The sequence below is a fragment of the Petaurus breviceps genome, unplaced genomic scaffold (assembly GCF_028583685.1).
Source record: "Petaurus breviceps papuanus isolate PSGF00001 unplaced genomic scaffold, PetGlider_PUasm1.0 183, whole genome shotgun sequence".
Lineage (NCBI taxonomy): Eukaryota > Metazoa > Chordata > Mammalia > Diprotodontia > Petauridae > Petaurus > Petaurus breviceps.
In genome coordinates, this window is record NW_027185791.1 from 17,791,634 (window position 1) to 17,814,211 (window position 22,578).

Genomic DNA, 22,578 nt, shown 5'->3' on the forward strand with positions numbered 1-22,578 from the left:
CTGCTATATTTCCTTATACCAGTGAAATCCCATATCCAGTCTTGTCCTGGGTAGGAATTCAGAGATCTTGCTCTGCTCTTGGTATTTTGATTTGCCCTGGAGATTTGATTTTACCAGCTCTTTAGACTTCTCAAGGTCTTGATATAACACTTTCTAGTTTTGTCTTTCACTGCCTAATTCAGTCTCCCGTTATGCTAAAAATAAGCTAGCCACACATTAAAGGAATGAAAATGTGTGTGTGTGTGTGTGTGTGTGTGTGTGTGTGTGTGTGTGTGTGTGTGTACTAATAATGCTTGCGGGTAATTGACTGGGAAGGGCCCCTCCCAAGTGCCTGAGCCCTCCTCGATTTGGGGGAACTCATAAAAGCTCTCAGTGGAACTGGCTTAGTTCTTGTAGCTTCGATGCCCTTGTGTAAAATGGAAAAGACAGCTGCTTTGTGTTTTCAGGACGAATTCGGCTGAAACTCATTGGAAATCCAATCTGAGTCTAACAGCAATTCCAATGGCTAACTTCATCTGATTGCATTTCCAGCTAGTCAGGATGGCTGTCAAGCCCTTTGTCCAGCTATTCTCCTCAGACCAAATTGGGAGCCTCATGAATAAACCATGGACTTTCACTGGCTCGACTCACAAGGGTATTTTCAGTGTCTCTCTATCTCTTGGAATTCCTGACAGGATGGAACTCATAAGCAATATGAAAAAGCCAAGAAACTGGTTTTTGAAACCTCTTTAGAAGTTCCTCAGGAGATTTTCAGATTTTAGATGAAAAATCCCTTCAATTATCTTATGAATATGTCAAGGTGTTTCCTTGGGGAATTCTCTCATCTCACAGTTGGCTGCATTGCAGTGACAATACACATGTGAAGAAAAAATTATACCTCAACTATTTTGGAAACCAACTAATAGTCTTCTGCCTTCTTTTAGGGTTTGGTTTGTTTTAGAGTGGAAACCAAGCTTATTCAAATTGACCCCAGGCTGTAGCAAATTTAGAAAAATTCTGAACATCTTTGCTTCAGCAGAAGCAGGAGGCGCTAAAGCGATCCATGAAAACCCTTGAGAGAGTGAGCTGTGTGGAGGGAAGTCAGGAGGGATGCCTGAAAAAAAAAAAAAGAGTAGGGCCTCTGAATTTGTGTTGGAAGTCTAAATGATGACTTCCTGCAGTGAAAGGTAGAATGGTGCAGCAGGCCCTAAGGTCAGGAGGATCTGGCCTCAAATTCCCCCACCTGTACTTCCTATCTTGTGAACATGGGTAAGTACCTTTACTTTGCTGAGACTCAGTTTTCCCATCTGCAAAATGATGATAATGATACCTCTGCTGTTTCTCTTGTAGTATTGTTGTGAAGCTCAGATAAGATAATATATGTGTAATTGCAAAATTTGAAGTTTTGTGTAAATATCAAATACCATTATTTCAAAACGCTTATAAAATATCTAAGTTGCTATTTTTAATTGTATTTTTTAATATCATAAAAGGTTTTTTTTGTTTTATTTTATAAAAGGAAAATTAGAGATGATGTTGGATAGGTTAGAGTGATTTGGTCTTGAAGCCATGAAGATGTGGACTCAAATCACATCTTTGATATGTCTTAAGTAGAAAGTCCACATAGGTATGTTGAGGCATGTTCCTCTGAGCAAGACAACAGTTTATTAATAGAGTGCCAAGCCTATTAATAAAGGTGTCTGTGGCTTGCCTTGATTTGATCCAGTGACAGGCCTCAGGTACTTATTAGCTGTGTGATCCTGGATAAGTCACTTGACCCTGTTTGCCTCCGTTTCCTCATCTGGAAAATGATCTGGAGAAAGAAATGACAAACCACTGCACATCTGCAAATAATGAAATGACAACAAAAACCCAGAGACGAAGTCGTAACTCATTTTTATAAAATTAGCATGAAGAATCAAACGGGGGAGATGACATCATGGGGTTGGGGACCACATGATTGCTTACGTAGCTGAGGCAACGGGAACAATATGGTTGGCTGGAAGTTGGGAATCAAGGAACAAGCGACAACCCCCTCATCCCCCACTCTGACTGAGAAGGGTTTATTGCTGGAATCCACCTGCCAAGTCAGAAGAGAGCCGTGCAGGCTTCTGGGAATGACAGCCAGATGTCCCTGAACGATAGCTTGGTGGTGTAAGACACTAGATCAGACTCACTGGTCCACCCTCAGCCCCTGAAGGCAGCAGAAGTCCTTGAGGCTAGAACAGGGCAGATTAACAAGGGAGCTGATTTCTAAACTTAACCCACTACAGGCCAACTGAATTTCGAAATCCCGAGACAAAGAACTATGACAGGCAGTTACAGAATAACCAATGATGCAGAATCGATTTAATCTTCTCAAACACATACTAGCTGTGTGATCCTGGGCCTTTATCGCTAACCTGCAAACGATCCTCATTTCCGTGAGAATTTCATTTCCCATTTCTTCCTCACTGTATAGGCACAAAACGCCCTCATGCTACTTCTCTGATTGCTTAGTCTTCCCTCAGCCCTTAGCACAGTGCTTGGCCCATTGTAAACACTTTTAATAATTAATCAATTCCTCATTAGCCTTCCCTAGACACTGAAGTATTTCACACTCCTAAACAAACCCTTCATATGTCTTCTTTTCCCCAATTCAAACTATGATTCTTTGATTGTAGTGGATCTCAGCTAAGTATTAGGAAAATAGTTTGACTAAATTAATCAGGGAGCTAGATGGTACAGTGGACAGCACACTGGACCTGAAGTCAGGAAGATAAGAGCTGAGTTCAAATCCTGCCTCAGATGTTACCTGTGCAACCCTGGACAAGTCACTTATCTTCTGTCTCAGTTTCCCCATTTGTAAAGTGGGGATAATAATAGTACCTCAAATCTAGCTTCAGATACTTACTATCTGTGTGACCCTGGGCAAATCACTTAACCCTGTTTGCCTCAGTTCTTCCTCTGTAAAATGAGCTGAAGAAGGAAAGGGCAAACCACTCTAGTATCTTTGCCACGAAAATGCCAAAAGGGGTCAGAAGGATCGCATGGGACTGAAAAATGACTGAACATAAAACACACACACACACACACACACACACACACACCTCCCGGGGTTGTTGTGATGAGCAAATGAGATAATAATTATAAAGTGCAATCATCTAACCTCTGCCTCAGTTTCCTCATTTGCAAAATGGAGATAAAAATGGCACCTACCCCCCAAGGCTGCTGTGAGGATTAAATAATTATATTTCCATATGGGTGTGAGGTGGGGCATGTCCAGATAAGCAGCTGTATCTTTTTTCCCCATCCTCATTGTGTTAGGGCAAACTATACCCACTTTTGCTAACTGTTCACTGCCTTTGGGAGTGCCTCATTTTTTCACAACATCAAACCTGAACTCACAGAGTATTGGCACGGCCCCACCCCTAACAAGGGACACATTTACAGTCTTCAAATTCTGCAGTGATATAAGAAGGAAGAGTGATTAGATTTATTCACTTTGATCCCTGGAGCAGAACTGATAGCTACAAGTCAATACTGATGATAGGTAGATTTAAGTCCTGTACGATGAGAAATTTCCTAACAATTAGAGCTGGACAAGAACAGGAAGGATTGTCTTAGGAATGAATGAATGAATGAATGAATGAATGAATGAAGCAAGCACTTATCAAGCACCTATTACACTGGGCTAAGTGCTTTACAAGACTTATCTCATTTGATTCTCATTTGATACTGGGGGAGGTAAAGTCTATTGTTCTCCCCATTTTACAGTTGAGGACACTAAGGCAGACAGATTAAGCAAACTGTCAAGCTAATCAGTGCTACACAGTAGTCAGCGTCTGAGGCAGGATTTGAACTCTGGGTCTTGTTGACCCCTGGTCCAGCACTTTGACCTTCTCTGCCTTAGGCAATAGAGAGCTTCCCATGACTGGAGGGAGTCAGGCATAGGCTAAAGAACCTCTTGGGATGCTGCAGAGAGACTCCCTTTCTGATACTGGCTGAACTAGGTGACAGCTGTGGCCCTTCCCAACTTTGAGATTCTGTGACTCTTTGTGATTTTTGTGATGATTCCTCTTATTCTACCCAGAGATACCTGCATTTTAAAAAATTGATTGCAACAGCAGAGCCTTAATGTGCATTGAGTTTATTTTTCAAATTGAATTTTATTTTCAAACAGAGATCATCCTTTTCTTTTTCCCACTTCCTCTTAAACCCCTCCTCCCCATTGAGAAATTGAAAAAAAGAGCAAAACCCCTGCGACAATCACGTAAAGGCGAGCAAAACAAAACCCCTCATTGGTCACGTCTAAGAGAAATTGTCTCCATCTATGCCCTTGGTCTGTCTCCTCTGTCAGGAATCGCATCCCCTTTCATCCTGAGACTTCAAGAATCGTGGTTGCTCAGTGTGTTGATCAGGGCTCCCAAGTTGCCTTTTTTCTTTTCTTCTTAAAAAAATTTTGTTTTAATTAGCCAAGGTCTGCCTTCTCATCCTCCCATCCCACTGAGAGATGGAAAACCAAACACCGGAAAGCCAAAATTCATTACAAATACGTATAATCGGGGCGGCCAGGTAGCACAGCGAGTAAGAGCACCGGCTCCAGTGTTGAGAAGACCTGGAGATCAAATCCCGGTCTCAGACACTTAGCACCCACCCAGAAACACCTGGCCGTGTAACCTTGAGCAAGTTACTTAACCCCAATTGCTTAGGGGCGACCAGGTGGCTCAGCGAGTAAGAGCACTGGCTCCAATGTCGGGATGACCTGGATCAAATCCGGGCTCAGATACTCAGCACCACACCCAGAAATAATAACTGGCCGTGTAACCTTGAGCAAGTTACTTAACCCCGATTGCTTTAAAAAAAAAAACCAAATATGTATAATCAATCAAAGTTCCACATTGTGTCTTAAAAATATTTGTCTTGGAGTGGCTAGGTGGCATAGTGAGTAGAACACTGGCCCTGGAGTCAGGAGGACCTGAATTCAAATCTGGCCTCAGACACTTAACACTTACTAGCTGTGTGACCTTGGGCAAGTCACTTAAACCCAATTGCCCTGCCTTCTCCCCTCCAAAAAGCAAAAAAACCAAAAATTGTCTCATTTTGCATTCTGAGTCTTTCACTTCTCTATCAGGAGAAAGTATCTCTATAGCATGTTTCATCATTAGTCCTTGGGAATCCTGGTTTGTCATTATACTGATAAGAGTTCATCACCATAGTATTCTATCACATTTATATACCACAACTTGTTCATCCATTCAAGCAATTAATAGCATTTATTAAGCCTACTATGTGCCAATCACAGTGCTAAGCACTGGGGATACAAAAAGAGGATGTCCCAATTTATGGGTAGATTCCTATCAGATTTTATCCTTTGCTACCTCTAAAAGAACCATAAATATTTTTGTATAGTTATCCTTTCCACATCTTGGAAGGGATCAATATATTGCAGGTCAGCATTGCAGTTTTGCAGAAGCTGCAGACGAATAGAAAAAAAAATACCTAACCCAAATTTTACAGTAAGGTACTGTAAACACCCCATAGAAGAAAAAGAAAAAATTCAGACTTCTTCTCTGGTATGAAGGGAGGGTCATGAAATTTTATTTCGATTTTCTAGATCGGGGTCGGGGGGCATGTTGTTCCCTAACCCTGTGATATGGAAGGGATAATTGTGCATCCTTCGAATTTGTTTTGCTTAGGACCAATCACTCTCAATCTACCCTCACTTTAATTCTCTCTCCTGTCTTCCTATTTCATTACTGAGTGAAATGTATTTCTGAACCCTTCCATGTCTGTATCTTCTTTCTTTTGGCAAGTTCAGATAAGAATGAAGTTCAAGTGTCAGCCACTCCGCACCCCCATCCTTGTTTGTATTAGATATCTACTTGGGCAAACTCATAGTGTGAGATAATTTCCCATAGCCTTCCTTTCCCTTTCACCCCCAATATATTCCCATTCCCTTCTCTTACCATTCTTTTCCTAACATTATGAATATTAGAACCCCTTCCAGCCCTGTCTAATTGAACTCCCTCTATGAACCCTAATGATGATAGGGCTCACACAGGGCATATATTTCATCTCTCCATATTTGAATGTAAGCAGTTTATGCGTGTTTAGTTCTTTATAATGATTCTTTCATATTTACCCTTTTATGCTGCTCTTCACTCCTGTGTTTGAACTCCAATGTTTCTCTGTAGCTCTGATTTAATCAGAAATGCTCAAAAGTCCTCTATTTCATTAAAGGTCCTTTTCTCTCCCTGTAGCATTATACTTAGTTTTACTTGGGTAAGTTATTCTTACTGTATTCTTGACTGTAAGCTTATGTCCTTTGCCTCTTGGAATGTAGGAATTGTAGGAAATGAGTGAACCCCACTGACTTCATCTTGTGATTCAACTCTGGATCTAGCTCAGTTCTTTTTCCATTCAATTATGGATCTAGTCCAATTTCTATCTGGTGAGAAAACTTTATTCAATTATGGGAATTGTGCAGAAGCCTTATTGGGTTTTTTGAAGCTAGCCCTGTGTGGCTGGGAAGTTGGACCACCTCTACCTGTTGCTTGGAGATCCTTACCTAAGGACTTCGGTTATGCTGACCAGAAACACAGTCAGATCTCAGGTTTGATGCAAGAAGTTTTCTCACAGTTCTACATCTCAAGCAACCCATATGTCTAATCTGAAAACTGGCCCTATACTGGTCAATCAGTTACTGTTTTCATGTTCCTTTGATTGAATATAGCCACATAGAGAGGAGTGGGGCACCTTTTTCTGATTCCAGGTAATTCTACATGTTTGCTCTCCCCTCTCAACTTGGCAAGTGCCTAATGAGTCTTTCTTCCAATTAGAAATCAGATCACCCGATCTTGTATCCTGGTTAATATCCTATTAATTCTTTTCTTTTAAAAATCTGCCTCCCCCTGTATTAAGGTCCGCTGCCAAGATGAGGAAGCCTGGTCCTGATTTGTTATACAATTTGCATGCATTGTGATTTATCGTTGATATGCTTAGAAGCCAGAACCTTTGTTTCCTCAGTTATTTAAGATTTTAGCCATCACAGGAATGTCATATTCTAAGTTCTCCTCTCCTTTATAGTGGTAGTTGCTAAATCTTGTGTTATCCTGACTGGATACTTAGCACTTGGATTCTCTCTGGTTGCTTGCAGTATTTTTTCTTTGACCTGGAAACTCTGGATTTTGGAAATAGTAATAGTCACAAATAAATAATAATAAAACAAACTTGTTTATAGAGTAAAATCTTTTAAAACTTTTGCTGTAGCCTCCTTGCTAATATTTTGTTCAACATTTTTGCATAAATGTTCACTAGAAATAGTTACTTTGTTTCCTGCTTTCCTAGTCTTTTCTCCAGGTTTGCATGCCTTTCTTACATACCACAGTTATGACAAATAGCCAGGACTACCTCCTTTTCCCCTCCCTTCTATGCTGATGTATTCCTTTCACCCTCCTTTTGCTTTTTCCTCTTCAAATCTTCAGAACAGAACCAATCCAACCCAGCTCTTCCATTTTTTAAAAAAAATTTAATTCCCTCAATGCCCTTAGAAAACATTAGGGGTTTGAAGGAGCACTTGTTTCTTATCCCTCTATTAGAATATTAGCAATGCATCATCATTTAGTGCAGCACTTTTTTTAAAAGGTTTTAAAAGATCTTTATTGAATAAGAAGTTACCTACATTTGAATTTTCTCTTGCCTATCTTAACCAGACTAGTGCAGCACTTCTTAAACTGTGGGTCACAACCCCACATGGGATCATGAAAAATTTGGCAACAGCAGAATGTTTCTGAACACCCGACGACCAAAAATTAATTAAAAATCAAACATGTAATGAATCCAAGACTGCTTTGTGTTTTGTACAGTTTTGGTATAGCAAAAGTTGCTATAATTTCTCACTATATTTCTTTGTCACTATTTGGTTTGGTAGTATTTTATTTTTTTTTATTGGAATAGGTGTATGGGAATTGGGCTACTTATCTATGTTCAGTTAATTGTCTTGCCCAGAACTTTACATATACATTTTTCTTTAAGTGGTACTTCATCTACATACAGAAATAACCAAAAGTTTTGGTCATTATCTCTTTTATTCATTTGCTCTGAAGAAATATTCCATTATTTCTCTGGTATATTCTTTGACCTTGTTGTTATTGTCATTCAGTCATGTACAACTCTTTGTGACCCCATTTGGGGTTTTCTTGGCAAGGATACTGGAGTGGTTTGCCATTTCCTTCTCCAGTTCATTTTACAGATGAGGAACTGAGGTAAACAGGGTTAAGCATTTTTGCCCAGGACCACAGACACAGACTAGCCTGAGGCCATATTTGAATTCAGAAAGATGAGTCTTCCTGACTCATCTTTCTGACTGCATCTCAGCACTCTATCCACTATGCCACTTATAGAGCTGCTTATCTTTGGCCTACCAATAATTTATTAATCATTTAATCTCCATTTATATTTGAATGTCTTCTTCCTATGCTTTTTACCAAATGATTTTTATTGCATTGTGGTCAGAAAAGGACATGTTTAAAGGATTTCTGCTTTTCTGCATTTATTCACGAGGTTTTTATGCCCTAGAACATGTTCAATTTTTTTTTGTTTAGTCAAGTCAAATCAACAAGCATTTACTAAGTGCCTACTATATGGCAGGCACTGTATTAATTAAGTGCTAGGGATCAAGGAAAAGAAACAAAGCAAAACAAAATAGCCAAGAGTCGCTGTGCTAAGGAGTTCAGAATCTAATGTGGGAGACAAGATGCCAACAACTCTGTAAAAACAGGATTAATTGGAAATAATCAACAGAGGGAAGGCAGTAGCACTAAAAGGGATCAGTTTCTTAAAGAACATGGTAGAGAGGGTAGTGCTTATCTGGACCTTTAAATAAGCCAGGAGATGGAGATGAGGAGGGATACGTAGGTGCCATCTAGACTGAAAAATATGTATATTACCTTCAGGCTAAAACAATGGGAAAAGCCATGGAGGAGTCTAACTCTAATATATACTTCAGCAAAGATATAAAAATGTCCCCAGATTGAAAAAATGATCAAGAAATACAAAGTAAAACAATAGTAATTTCTTTTACCTCAGGACTACATGAAAAGACAGTCAGAAACTCTCAGGCACTGGGAGAGGGTTCATGCCAGGAAAGCTAGAATGAGCTCAGGTAAACAGGCTAGAAGTCTGCCAGCACTGATTAGGAATAGTCCAGGAGCAACTAAATACTGTAGCCCTTTGTTCCAAAGGGTTAGAGATGGGCAGGAAGTCTAATATGCTCTGATGGGAAAATCTGGGGGTGGAGATTCAGAATTTCATAGCACTTTGACCATAGATGCTGTGCTATGATCTGGAATATTTCAGGGAATTTTGAACACCATATATCTTGGATTTAATATAAGTCAGGAAGTCTAATGACTATAGTTTTCTGACCTCAGACAGTCTAGGGGGTGGAGGTCAGGGACAGAAACCTGCTAGTGCTCTGAGTACAGATGAATCAGGAAAGGTGGAAACCCATGTCAGAAACTCAGGAAACAAAACTTTCCCTTCAAGAGTGTGGAGAAGGCAGAGCCTTGCCCTTGTACAAAGTCCTATATCAGGAAACAAACATGGTTCAAGGGATACTCAACAGGTAAACTCAGAAGAAGACAATAACACAATAATGGCTTGAACTTGTGATCAATGTTACTTTTTACTGTTGACTATAAAAGCACCTAGAAGAAATGAAACAAAAGGTATAAGATGAAATTAAAGTTTCTGGGGAAAAAAATGGAAGGAGACTAAATGGTTTAGAACAGAAGGTAGACAGTCTTACCCACATAGCACATTCCCTAGATACTAGGGTGGAGCAAACAGAACTCAATTATTCCATGAAAAAAAAGAAATATTAGAACAAAATCACAAGATTGAAAAAAATAGAAGAAAATTTAAGGTATCAAAACTGCCAGAAATATCTGACCTGAAAAATTGATCCTGGAGAGCTCATTTAAGAATCATCAAAATCCTCAAAAGCATATAAAACAAACAAAAATCCCTGGGAACACAAGAAAACAGAAACAGAAACTGCCCACATCTTTAGAATCAGATGGCAAAATGAAAATAGAAACAATCTGCCAGTCACCTCCTGAAAGAAACCCTAAAAGGATAACTTCCAGGAATATCATAGCCAAAATGAAGAACTTCCAGATCAAAGAAAATAAATACCACACAACCTGAAGGAAAGAGTTCAAGTGTAAAAGAAACAAAGTCAAGATCACACAACACTTAATAAGTACTATAAAGGAGAGAGTATTTTGTTGTATGGTATTCAAAAGGCAAAAGATGAAGTCTTTGAGCCAAGGATAACTTGTCCTACAAGACAAGTATAATCCCAGAGGGGGAAAATGGCATAGTGCTTTTTCAATCATTACTGAAGAAAGGCCCAAGCTGAGTAAAAACTTGGAAATAGAAACACAAATTTCAAGAGAAACCTAGAAAGGTATTTACATTTGGGCCATTGGAAGGGGTTAAATGATGGTGGAGTATTACTTTAAAGGAAGAAGAGATAAGTTCCTTCATGGGTTCCTGAAGTGGGTAATATTGCCCTTGCACATATTCAAGGGGCACTGGAATGGTCAAGGTGGGGTGACAGCATAACCTCCAATGCTAAGGATGTGTGGAAGCTTAAGGAAAGAAGATAAGAAAAATTTGAAAAACCATTTGTACATGTTTCAACTGTTGTGTAACAGTCAAAGTTGTAGTGATTACATTATTTTCAAAATAAACACACAAAATGCAAATAATAACGGAAAAGTGGTCAAGTCCACAAATAGGTCTTAACAAGCAAATGTTGGCAGGTGAGCTTGTCATGCATTGTTGGGAAGTCCAGCATGCACTGGCAGGAATATGTGCATGTAATAACTTATTTACAATACAATATTATATGGTTACATTACACAATATTGCATCATCAAAATTTCAATGCAGCCCCCCAATTTACGATAAATTATTACATTTAAGATGCATCATTTCAAAGAAATATTATATATATTTTTGAAATGATACAAATTAAAAAAAACCATTAAAGGGTTAAAGAAAGTAGATTTCCAGGGGACCCCAAATTTTTCTTTTGAAAAGGTGGTGTTAGGCCAAATAAGTCTGGTAACCTCTTCTTTAGAACCACACTTTCTGCAAGGGTCAGAGAGGGAGTTCATAAAGACTGAGGACCTGGAAGGGGTGTGTTCCCTTATCTGTAAAATTGGAATAATAATTACACCTACTTCCCAGGGTTATTACGAAGATAAAATGAGGTAATATTTGTAAAATACCTTTCAAACCTTAAAGGGCTATGTAAATGCTAGTTATTATTAAGAAAGTCTTCCTAGAGGCTAGAATCTAGAAATTATTAAGGAGACCACTCCCTTCCTGGGAAGAGAGAGGGGGCATGCATTAGTTTATACAGGATAGACTTCTGGAAAATGGGACACCCAACCACTATACTCCAGTCACGATGATGAAGCTGTTATTTTGTGAGCCCATTGCACCATTCAACAAAGCCGGTTGCTTGCGAATGGTACAGGAAGGTGGAAAACCCCAAAATGTAATGGTAGGAATGGGACCAGTCCTAGTTGCCTTTCTCAGGAAAGTAAGTGTGGAAAAGGAGACAGTCCACGTGTAGTGGGTAGAAGGATAGCTGTAGCAGGAAGTCTAGAGCAAGGCCTTAGCATGGTAAGTGTTGTCCTTGTCAAGGGTGTCAGGGAGAACATGAACACGGTTTGCATGGGAAGAGAAGGCCCCGTTAGGTTTAAAACCAGACTATTGCAAACTAAAGTACTTTCTAAGTTTGCATATGAAATGTAGGTCTGGCCTTTTCTCAGCCCTGATTTTCCTGCACCTCTCTGCAGCCTTTGATGCTTTGATTGTCCTCTTTTCGATACTCTCTCCTCTCTAGGTTTTCAGAACATGACTCTTGCCCAGTTCTCCTCCTCCCTGTTATGGATTTCCTGGCATGGAAATATCATTAAGGAAGAGGCATTGCCATGGGCTTTACTGCTTCTCCCTAAGGACCATGAGACCTTTCCAACTGATTCTCAGCTAAAATCTTCTATGTGTGTTGTCTCCCCCATTAGAAAATCTTATTTTTCTGTTTGTGTACACTGAATCTGCACAACCTGTGGCCTGCCAAGGGATTTCAGGTGGCTTGTGAAAAATGGAGTATTTTTTGAGAGCTACACAAAATCCTTTGGCAGGTCACGGGTGTGCAGCCCATACTAAGTGCTAAATAAACACATTTTTCCTTCATTCATCCAATATGACAAACATAACCACTTTATGTTCAGTCATTCAGTCGTTCATCTTTTGTCTTGAAGAGGACCTATGACATCACAGGGTGATGTCTTGACTTGAGCATGAATTGGGTTTAAGTGAGGAAAAGTCATCAGTCTCACTCTCTCTTCCAGAATCATTCAATTGCATCTGCGTCTTCATGGTCCCATTTGGAAATTTCTTGGCCAAGATACTGGAGGGGTTTGCTGTTTCCTCCTCCCATGGATTAAGGAAAACAGAGGTTAGTGACTTGCCCAGGGTGGAAAAGCTACACTAGATTCAAATTCAGGTCTTCCTGACTCCAAGCTCAAAACTGTATTCACTGAGCCACCTAGCTGCCAACCATTTTCTGAGCAAACCCAATTTTATATAATGTATTTTTATGCTCCTAAACTAGTATCATAGGGTCATGGAACCATATGTCACTAGAATTGGAAATGAGACACCTTCTAGTCCAACTTCCTAATTTAACAGATGAGGAAACTGAAGCCAGAGAAGTTAGAGTGACCTGTCCAAAGTTAGATTGATGGAGATGTGGCCATTTATTGGCAAAAAGTCTGATGAGGAGGGGCAGCTAGGTGGCACAGTGAATAGAGCACCAGCCCTGGAGTCAGGAGGACCTAAGTTCAAGTACAGCCTCAGACACGTAACACTTACTAGCCATGTGACTTTGGGCAAGTCACTTAATCCCAATTGTCCAGCCCTCCCCATTAAAAACAAAAAACAAAAAACCAGTCTGATGAGGAGTATAATTTTCCTCAGTTGAAAAGAAGGATTGAAAGAGAAAGAAGGGAGACACTGGGACACAGAGGAGTGATAATGGAAACTTTTAAGCCACCAGATAGGAAACTGGGTTATTCTGATAAATGTCAATACCAGTGGCCAGCAGATTTAAAGAGAAAGGTGCTGCTACCCTCAACTGAATAGAATCAGACTCAGTTGAAGCTTTGCCTGGTTCATTGGCCTGTTTAAGGAGTGACTTGCCTGGAGAGAATTTGCTGCCTCACAGGACCCTGGTGATTTTATCCCTTCTTCTCCTCCTGAGACTCACTGCTGCCTGGCAAAATGGCTTCCTTTACCTTTAAATCTTGTTTATTTATAGTCAGCACTTTCACAATGTGGTTTGTCTTCAGGCAAAGCAAGCATGAAAAAAATTGAGTGGGTATTTACTATATAGGATTGGATCCTGCAAGGAGGATGAGTATTTCTGAACAAATAGTCTTAGAGTTATGTGTGAGTCTATACTAAGAACATTCTCTCCCCCCATCTCTCTCTGTCTCTCAAAAAGGAGCTTCAGAGGCAAAAAAAATATTTCAACTTCTACCAATATTCCAATAAAATCTGTATCCTTTCCCTATTAATACATCAATGTTTCTGAGAATTTTATGTCCCTAGGAAGGAAAGGCTGAAAAGAGGGATCGAATCAGTACAAGAAGATAAGTGAATTTAAGAAATCCAGGATCAGAAATGGTATAAAAGAGCTCACAGCAAATTCAGGGAGTAACTACTCAACTCAACTAGACATTTATTGAGCACCAACTGTGTGAAATACTTAGGCATTGTGTTAGTCACTGAGGGGGACACAAAGCTGTTAATCTTTTTCTTCAGGGAGTTAGTTATCTGTTGCAGAGAATAATAGGAAAAACAATTTGCTTTTGTTACTACAAACCTAAGAAAGAAAGCATATTTATTAAACCCTTACTATGTGCCAGGAACTTGTACACTGGGAATACCAGTGCAAGCAGAAAGAAGAATAATTTCTGCCTTCAAGGAGCTTATATTCTAATAGAGGGAGACAACACATAAAACTAAGCTAACAAGGCAGGTGGCATATCCACATGGAATATGTAAATATATGTAAAGAAAGTCTGGAGAGAGAGGAGAGTAGCCTGGAGAGGGTATAATTGCAAAATATTTTATATGTTTGGGAAGAACATTGGACTTGGAGTTAGGAAACATGAATTTTGAGCCTGATTCTTCCTATCATCAATTGGCCATGTGAACTTGGTTAAACTGTGTAGGCAGGTTTTCTGAGGTTAATTTTTCACATTTGTAGCATGAAAGAGTTGGAGAATAAATCAATAACATCTTAGTGCTTTAAGATTTGCAAAGTGTGAGCCTCAAAATTATCTTGTAAGGCAGGTAGTCACTAAAGTCTTTTCCATGCTTTTGTGCCATGTTTCAAAGCTTGGAAAATGAAAATCAATTAAGTAGTCTTGAATTATTTGGCCTTTATCCTTGATTTCTTTTTTCTCCCACCCTCCTCCCTCCATTAAAATCCATAGACCATCTGGTGAAGTAACGATGTTTTGAGGTGAGACAAGAGCTTAACATATAAAATATTTGAGTGAGGAAATCAATAGAGTCACTAGAGGTAAATTGAAAATAAATTTTAAAAAATTCAGTCACTATTTTCTCCACTGACAACCTAGGAGTTTCTGAAGTGCAGGGGAAAACTGGATGTGGGCCTTGAAATCAGACTGTTGCAGGTATAAGGCCTAAGGAGCTACAGAGAGGTAGGACAGGGCTGGAGACAAGACCACTGGAGTGTTTAGACTAAAGCAGCCCTATCTGTACTTTGGTAAGAGAGAGTGTGACAAAGGAGCACTGTGCCTTGTGTTAAATGCCCAAATGACGTACATCTGCATGATAGGAGCGTATCACATAATGCAAATATGACGCTGATTCAGAGAAGAGGATGGATGATGCTTCTAACAAATCTCTCTTTTTGGCCCACGCTCCCAAACAGGATTTCCCATATGAACATCAGAATTTGGCTTATATCTTTAGAAAAGTTAAAAGTTCCATCAGCTCCCATGTAAGCACTTGGGCTAACAAATCACTGAATGTAGGAAGGCTTTATTTAACCTGACAAAATCATTAGTATCATTGTATGTTCATATAACACTTTAAGTTTTGCAAAATGCCATCACAACAACTATAAAAAATATTAATTTTTTTCAAATAACATTTTTATATTTTAATTAAACTTACATTTTACATATGTTTATTTTATATTTTAAATATTTTTCAGATATTTCCCATTGGAAAATTGGGGAAACCGAGGCTCTCAGGTTTTGGGTGACGTGCTGGGTCACACATCTAGTACGTGTTTAAATCAGGATTTGTACTCAACCCAGTAATGTATCCATTATACCATCTTGCCTCCCCAAAAAGGCAATACACACCTATTCCATACACAGTCTAGACTACTCTCCTTTGCTTGCTGGTAAACCCCACCTCCCTGAGGGATTTACGGAGTAATCCAGACGATGGTCTTATTGCCCAGCAAGCAGAAGGTGTTTGTACTTGCTGGAGAATTATCCTCTCCTTCCACCAGTCCCCTTTCCTCCAGGACCTACCAGTTCTTGTGGATTTAGATCACAAACCTGGTTTTTAGTTTTTCCTTATCTTTTGCTGTTCAGTCATTTTTCAGTCATGTCCGACTCTTTGTGACTTCATTTTGGGATTTCCTTGGCAAAGCTACTGCAGTGGTTTGTCATTTCCTTCTTCAGCTCATTTTACAGATGAGGAAACTGAGGTAAACAGGATTAAGTGACTTGCTCAGAGTCATACAGCTAGGAAGTATCTGAGGCTGGATTTGAACTCAGGAAGATGAGTCTTCCTGACTCCAGGCCTAGCACTCTATCCACTGTATCACCTAGCTGCCCTTCTTTCTTACCTAAGGGGAAGCTTTTGGGTCCATGCAGAGTTAACCCTGCCCTCCCCAAACCTCCACAATCCATAGAACTCACAGCATCTCTAATGCTTTGCCCCTTTTATTCTACTGCTAGCTAGCAACATGCATTCCTACAGTTTGAATCTTGGCCCTTTTTTGAAGCCAAGTATGAGACCTCATGGTTCCTTGGAGTGACCTCCCAAATGCACCAGCTTTTCCCACAGTGTCTGATTATCTAACCCCTCTCTTCTGTGCACTCTGTGGCTCCCATTCTGTTCCTGGTCTTCCTATTTAAGGGCCTAGCTCAGGGGTGGAGCCTAGGTGTATGAACTGGTCATAAATCAATCGTCCTTAAAGTAGTGTTAATGAGGAAGGGGAGTACCTAGGACTAAGAAGTCTTGTCAAATAGATGAACTTGTCAGGGGAATTTAATAACTCATTAAGGAGAACTAAGAGGGATTCAGTGGGAACTTAGCAGTTTTTTTCCCGGGCACCACTTCCACAATAATTGATATTTATATAAGCAATTTACCTGCATTGTCTTGTTTGATTGTCACAACCACATGAAATAGTTACTTTGGGTGTTATTATCCCATCTTACAGATGAAGAGAAATTAAGTGTGACCTGCTCATGGTGAGTGCCAAAAATCTTAGAATCACAGAGTTAAAATTAGAACAGAAGCCCGAAGAGATTAAATGACTTGCCCAAGCCTCTCATTTCTAAATCTATCATTCTGACACGCCACACTGCCTCCCTTTAAACCAAAGTCTCTTCTAAGCCCCAAAGCAGGATTTTTTTTCATTGTATCATTCTGCCTTTAATTAATTCCTATTCTTAAAAGACAAAAACACCTTATCTTTCAAAAATAGAAAAAATGTTTTCTGGTTTTGGACATAAATTTATACAAGAATTTTACAAATGTGATTATTAGCCCATTAACATTTCATGCTCACCAGGAATAAGCTGTTAGAAGGAGCTGTGAGATAAAAAAAAATCTGTAAAGACAAGAAAAAGAAGAGCTTTGGAAGGGTAAGAATAAATTGATTCTTTTTTCAAAACTCCTTTGTTTTACATTACCGCCTGGAAAAAGCCAGAGAGGATTCTAGGAGATATTTAAGGCCTCCCCTAATATATGCAGACTGTGGCAATTATAAGGAAAGGAGGAACAGGGAACAGGGTCTGGGAAAGGAACAAACATGAAATCATTTCAGAAATAAACTCTAAACTTTTAGCTGACTTGAAAGTCTAGCCTTATTTGGCCATTCCCACTCAGATGCTCGTCAGTGGGAAGAAGGTCGGTAGACTTGCAATCATCCTACAAGTGGATAAAATTTTTTTCAAGAGGAAACCAGAAAACAAAGGAGATTGCAAATAAACAAACATAATGTGACCATCTAAATAAGTACAATATGTTTTTCGTTAAAGGTCCCTCTTTTAATAATGCATATGCAGTTGAATGAAGTGACTCATATTATAAATACATTAGATCTTCCACGAATTTTTGAACAAAGTTCTAAAAGGCAAGCACATTTTATTTTTTGGTGTTAATATGAGGCTACTTTTGAGTAAGTGCAGGGAATTATTTTTACAAGGTTTCATTTTGTTTTATGAGGAACATCGACTTCAGAGGAGAAAGCAGATGACCAAAAAGAGAATGCATAATGTCTGGCCTATTTTCTCTCTCTGCTGGTGTCCATAAACTTGAAAGATGTCCCTGGTAATTCAGTAATGAGAATTTTGCAAACAAAGCCAACCCTTGGTGGTGCTGGACAGGGAGAGATAGGAGGGACATATGAAATAAATCTGATCTAAGCATCTTAATTTACCTGATTGTTTCCACCTCTGCCCTCATCAAAGCTTTTGTCAGGATTAAAAATAAATCAAAAAGTGAACTGGTTTGAGTTAGGTAGAGTACAATGCAGTTCTGAGTGCTAGGTTTGAGTCTCATCTCTGCTTTACAATTTAGCAGCTGTGTGATCATTAGCAGTTATGCAAATAAGTAAACCCAAAGTAATTTTAAGAGTTAGAGAGCTCTGGCAACTTGAGAAGAAGAAAGGCCTTCTTTCCTAGGAAGTGACCAAGAGAGTGACTTGCTCACGAGCCCCCACTGGGGAGCCCTCCCCTCCCCCTAGTAACAAATCAGCTGCTAATAACCAACAACCAAAATGGTTACTGAAAATGCAAAGTAAACACATAATTCCCTAACGTTATACTCATAAGCCCCAATGATACTCTCTCACCAATGCAAATAATGTCTGTGTGGAAGGGGGACACACCCCAAATTCCAGGGTAGTAAAGCACAGGTATGGGGAACATACGTGGCCAGGGTAACACAGCTCTGTAATGAGAGACTTCAATCTACTCTTTTTTAGAACTATCCATAAAACTTCTCTGGTGAGCAGAACTTCTGGACAGATACTTGCATTATTGGGCTGGGCCAATCTCTGATGTGATTGACAGATACACCAAGTCACTAAGTACTGCCTAAGTGCTGACCATAGACCGTCACTGTGCTAAGCATCAGTGATAAGAAGAAAGGCCAAAAGGACTTTGCTCTTTAGCACTTCTGGGAACGCCAGGATTCTAAGCTGGGGGCTGAGTGGGGAATTACACGCAATAGCACAAACAAGATATATTCTAGGTAAATTGGAGGTAACCTCAGAAGGAAGGCACTATTGTTGGTTGCTGAGTATCAGGAAAGGCTACTTGCAAAAGGTATGATTTTTAGCTGGAACTTAAAGGAAGATGGAGAAGTTAGGAGGCAGAGATAAGGAAGGAGAGCATTTTAGGCATCAGAACAGCCAGTGAAAATGCACAGAGGTGAGAAAGTATCTTCTTGTGGGTGGCAGGGAATAAAATGTAAGAAGTGTAAGAAGACTGGAAAAGTAGAAAGTGGACAGGGTGAGAAGGACCTCAAAAGTCAAAGAGAAGACTTTCTATTTGATCCTAGAAGTAATAGGGAGCCACTGTAGTTTACTGAGGATGAGAATGACATGGTCAGACCCCCACTTTAGAAGATCACTGGCAGCTGAGGAGGTTCTCAGGCAGGGAGAAGAGCCAGAAGGCTACTGCGATAGTCTAGGCATGAGGTGTTGAGGGTCTGTCTACACCAGGGTGGCAGCAGTATTGGAGGAAAGAAGGGGTGCATATGTCAGAGATGTTACAATGGTAGAATCAAGAGAACTTGACAACAGATTGTGGTGGTGATGAGAGGGAGGAGTCAAGGAGGACATTTATCTTGTGAGCCTAATGACTAGGAGGGCAGCAGTCCACTTGACAGTAATAGGGAAGTTTGGGGGGGGGTTTAGGGGTGTAATATAATATCAAGCAAAGGCAACTTCCCAGGTTCAAAATACCAGCATAGGTGCTCTCTATTTTATTCAGTAACAAACCCAGAACAGAGAAGATCAAAACATGACATCATTCAAAATACAGCATTTACTAAGTGTGATTAAATCATCTCCAAGGCCTACCCCACCCCAGGACTTTCCAATCATTCAATCAATTACAAAGTCTCTGTTCTAAATACTACTCCACCCCTAGGCTATACCTTCTTTTGGTCCACCACAAAACCCCTCTTCTCAAATGGAGATTAGTTTCCAAACATAAGTAAAATACATTCATTTGCTCAACCATAGAACACAAAAAGGTCAAAAGTTCCCCACCCCTGGATCACAATTGAATCTACCCCAGAGTTACATCAAGTTTAAACACAGCACTTAATACCCAAATGGAGGTCTTTTCTTCATCTTGACACGAGGCAAGTTCTCAGCAATCTTAGTTCCTGGAGAGACAAGACTTAGCAAGGCCATAAGATACATTGCCAGTCCCTTCATGAATTTATCCTCTGTCTGTAGAACAGTCCTAGAACCCCTGAACACATTAGCAAAGCCCTCTCCCAGGATCTCTGTAAACATACAACAAGAAAATCCTTCTTCAGGGCTTCTGAACCAACAGAAAGGCTCCCAGACCCCTGCAACAACAGCACTGTCCTTCACCAGTGGACAGTATTCATTCTGTCTGCCGGACAGTCTCCAGACCCCTGCAACAACAGTACTGTCCCTCACCAGTGGACAGTATTCACTCTCAGTACTGTCCCTCACCAGTGGACAGTATTCACTCTCTGTCTGCAGGACAGTCTCAGGCCTTCTTAACCAAATGCCAGGTTCCAGGACTTCTTCAACAGGACAGTCTTTCACCAGTGGACAAATCTGGCAAAATAACATCAAAACAGACAGACAAAGTACCAGCAAAACAGCCATGTCTCCTCAGTCCTTGGCAGCTCAGGGGGCAGGTCTCAAAAGTCCAGGGCAATTCAAAGCGGCCACCAGCAATCTCTTAGTCTCTCCCTCTCCACGAGGTGCTGCTCCCAAAAAGAACTTCCGCCTCTCTCTTGTCTCTCCAAATCTACGTCACCAGCTCCTCCCAGTCAGGACTTTCTTTTCACATCAAAAAGTCCATCCCACAGGTGGGATTAACAAGCTCTGGGTTTTAATACAATCAATTTGAAAACCAAGCCAATACAGGGGAATCTCCACATTCCATTACTATCACAAGGGGGAAATAGAATAAGTTCAGTTTTTTATCTGTTGAGTTTAACACATCTATGGGACATCCAGTCAAGATGTCTAACAATTAGTTGGAGATGTGAGACAGGGGATGAGGAGAGAGGTTAGGGATGGATAAATAGATATGAGAAACACCTGTTGAACCCAGTAGAACAAATGAGATAAGCGAAATAGTATAGAGAGAAAAGAGAAGAGAACTAGGGATACCCATGGTCTGTAGGGGTGACCTGGATGAAGACACAGCAAAGGAAACTGAAAAGGAGTGGTCAAATAGGCAGGAGGAGAATAGGAGAGAACAGTGTCGTGAAAACCTAGAGAGAAGAGGGTTTCAAGGAGAAAACAATGTTTGACATTGTCAAAGACAGCAGAGAGGTCAAGAAGGATGAGAATGGAGGAGAGGTCAATAGCCTTGGCAATTAAGAAATCATTAGTAACTCTGGGAAGAGCAATTTTAGTTGAATGATGAGATGGGTAGACAGAAGGCAAGGAAATTTAGAAGAGAGTGAGAAGAAAGGAAATGGAGGGTGCTGATTGTAAACAGCCTTCTGAAGTTGAGCTGTGAAAGTGTGGAAAGTTGTAGCATGACAACTACTGGGGATAGCTGATTCAAATGAGAAATTTTGAGAATGGGGGAGATGTGAGTATGTTTGCAGGCAGCAGGGAAGCAATTAGTAGACTTTAGAGATTAAAGATTAGGGAGAGACTGAGGATGATAGAGGAAGTGATCTGCTGGAGAAGGCAGAATGGAATGAGATCACTCATGTATGTTGAGAGGTTTACCTTAGTAAGGATAAGTGGCACTTCTTCATGTGAGATGGGGATAAAGGAGCAGACAGTGGGGGAAGGCATCTGAGGGATGTGAGATGAAGAGGAGGGGAGAAGAGGGAGATCTGCACGAATGACTAATTTTTTTCAGTGATCTATGAGGCAAGGTTTTTAACTGAAAGGATAAGAGGAGAGAGAAATGTGGAATGTTTGAGAAGGAGTAAAAAAGTTAAGAAAAGTTGCCTTGGGGAGTGAGATAGTGAATCAATTAGGGAGGTGTAAAAGGCTGATCTTGCTGCAGTGAGGGCCCAGTTGAGATTATATAGCATAAATATGTAGTTTTCCCAGTCAGCAAGGTTTTATGATTTCCTCCAACTCCATTCAGCATCCTGTGAATAGGAGTAAAGGTAATCAATCAATGATGGAAATAATCCAGGGTTGGGGTTTGACAGTTTTCCTATCTGAAATAGGTTAAAGAGGAAAGGGTCTCAAGTATGGAGGGTGCTATATAGTTTAACTGATTCACAAAAGAATCAAGATGGGGAACACAAGACAGTGTAGTAGTGCAGGGGTGATCATCAATGAGGATAACATCTCAATTGGGTTAAATGATTTACTGAGTGATAGCCTCTTTAATTATTTGCTTTCAAGCTATTGCTAGGCCACCTTCCCTAGCATTTCTTTTCATTAATTCCCTTGATATTCTGGACCTTTTGTTCCCCCAGATGAATTTTGTTATTATATTTTCTAGTTCCATAAAACAATTTTTGGTAGTTTGATTGGTATGGTACTAAATAGGTAAATTAATTTAGGTAAAATTGTCAATTTTTTTTATATAAGCTTGACCTAACCATGAGCAACTGATGTTTTTCCAATTATTTAGATCTGACTTTATTTGTGTGAAAAGTGTTTTGTAGTTGTATTCATATAGTTCCTGGGTTTGTCTTGGCAGATAGACTCCCTAATATTTCATAATGTCTATAGTAACTTTAAATGAAATTTCTCTATTTCCTGCTGTTGGGTTTCTTTAGAAATATAAAGGAATGTTGAGGATTTATGTGGGTTTATTTTATATCCTGCAACTTTTCTTAAGTTATTTATTATTTCAAGTAGTTTTTTACTTGATTCTCTAGGATTCTCTAAGTATATCATCATATCATCTGCAAAGAGTGATTAACTTAGTCTCTTCTTTGCCTATTCTAATTCCTTCAGTTTCTTTTTCTTCCCTTTTTTGTTACAGCTAACATTTCTAGTACCAAACTGAATAACAGGAGTGATAGTGGACATCCTTATTTCACCCCCAATCT

At 39.8% G+C, this 22,578-nt stretch overlaps 1 long non-coding RNA gene across 2 annotated transcripts in view; it reads left to right on the forward strand.

Annotated features, from left to right (window-relative positions):
* Window positions 1-327: 327 nt before the first annotated feature.
* The window catches only part of LOC138161138 (uncharacterized), a 47,015-nt gene continuing 24,764 nt past the window's right edge, over window positions 328-22,578 (forward strand). For both annotated transcript variants that reach the window (XR_011168285.1, XR_011168286.1), the window contains exons 1-2: window positions 328-1,248; window positions 12,393-12,499. This is a non-coding gene — a long non-coding RNA (uncharacterized lncRNA). The remainder of the gene's footprint in view (window positions 1,249-12,392; window positions 12,500-22,578) is intronic.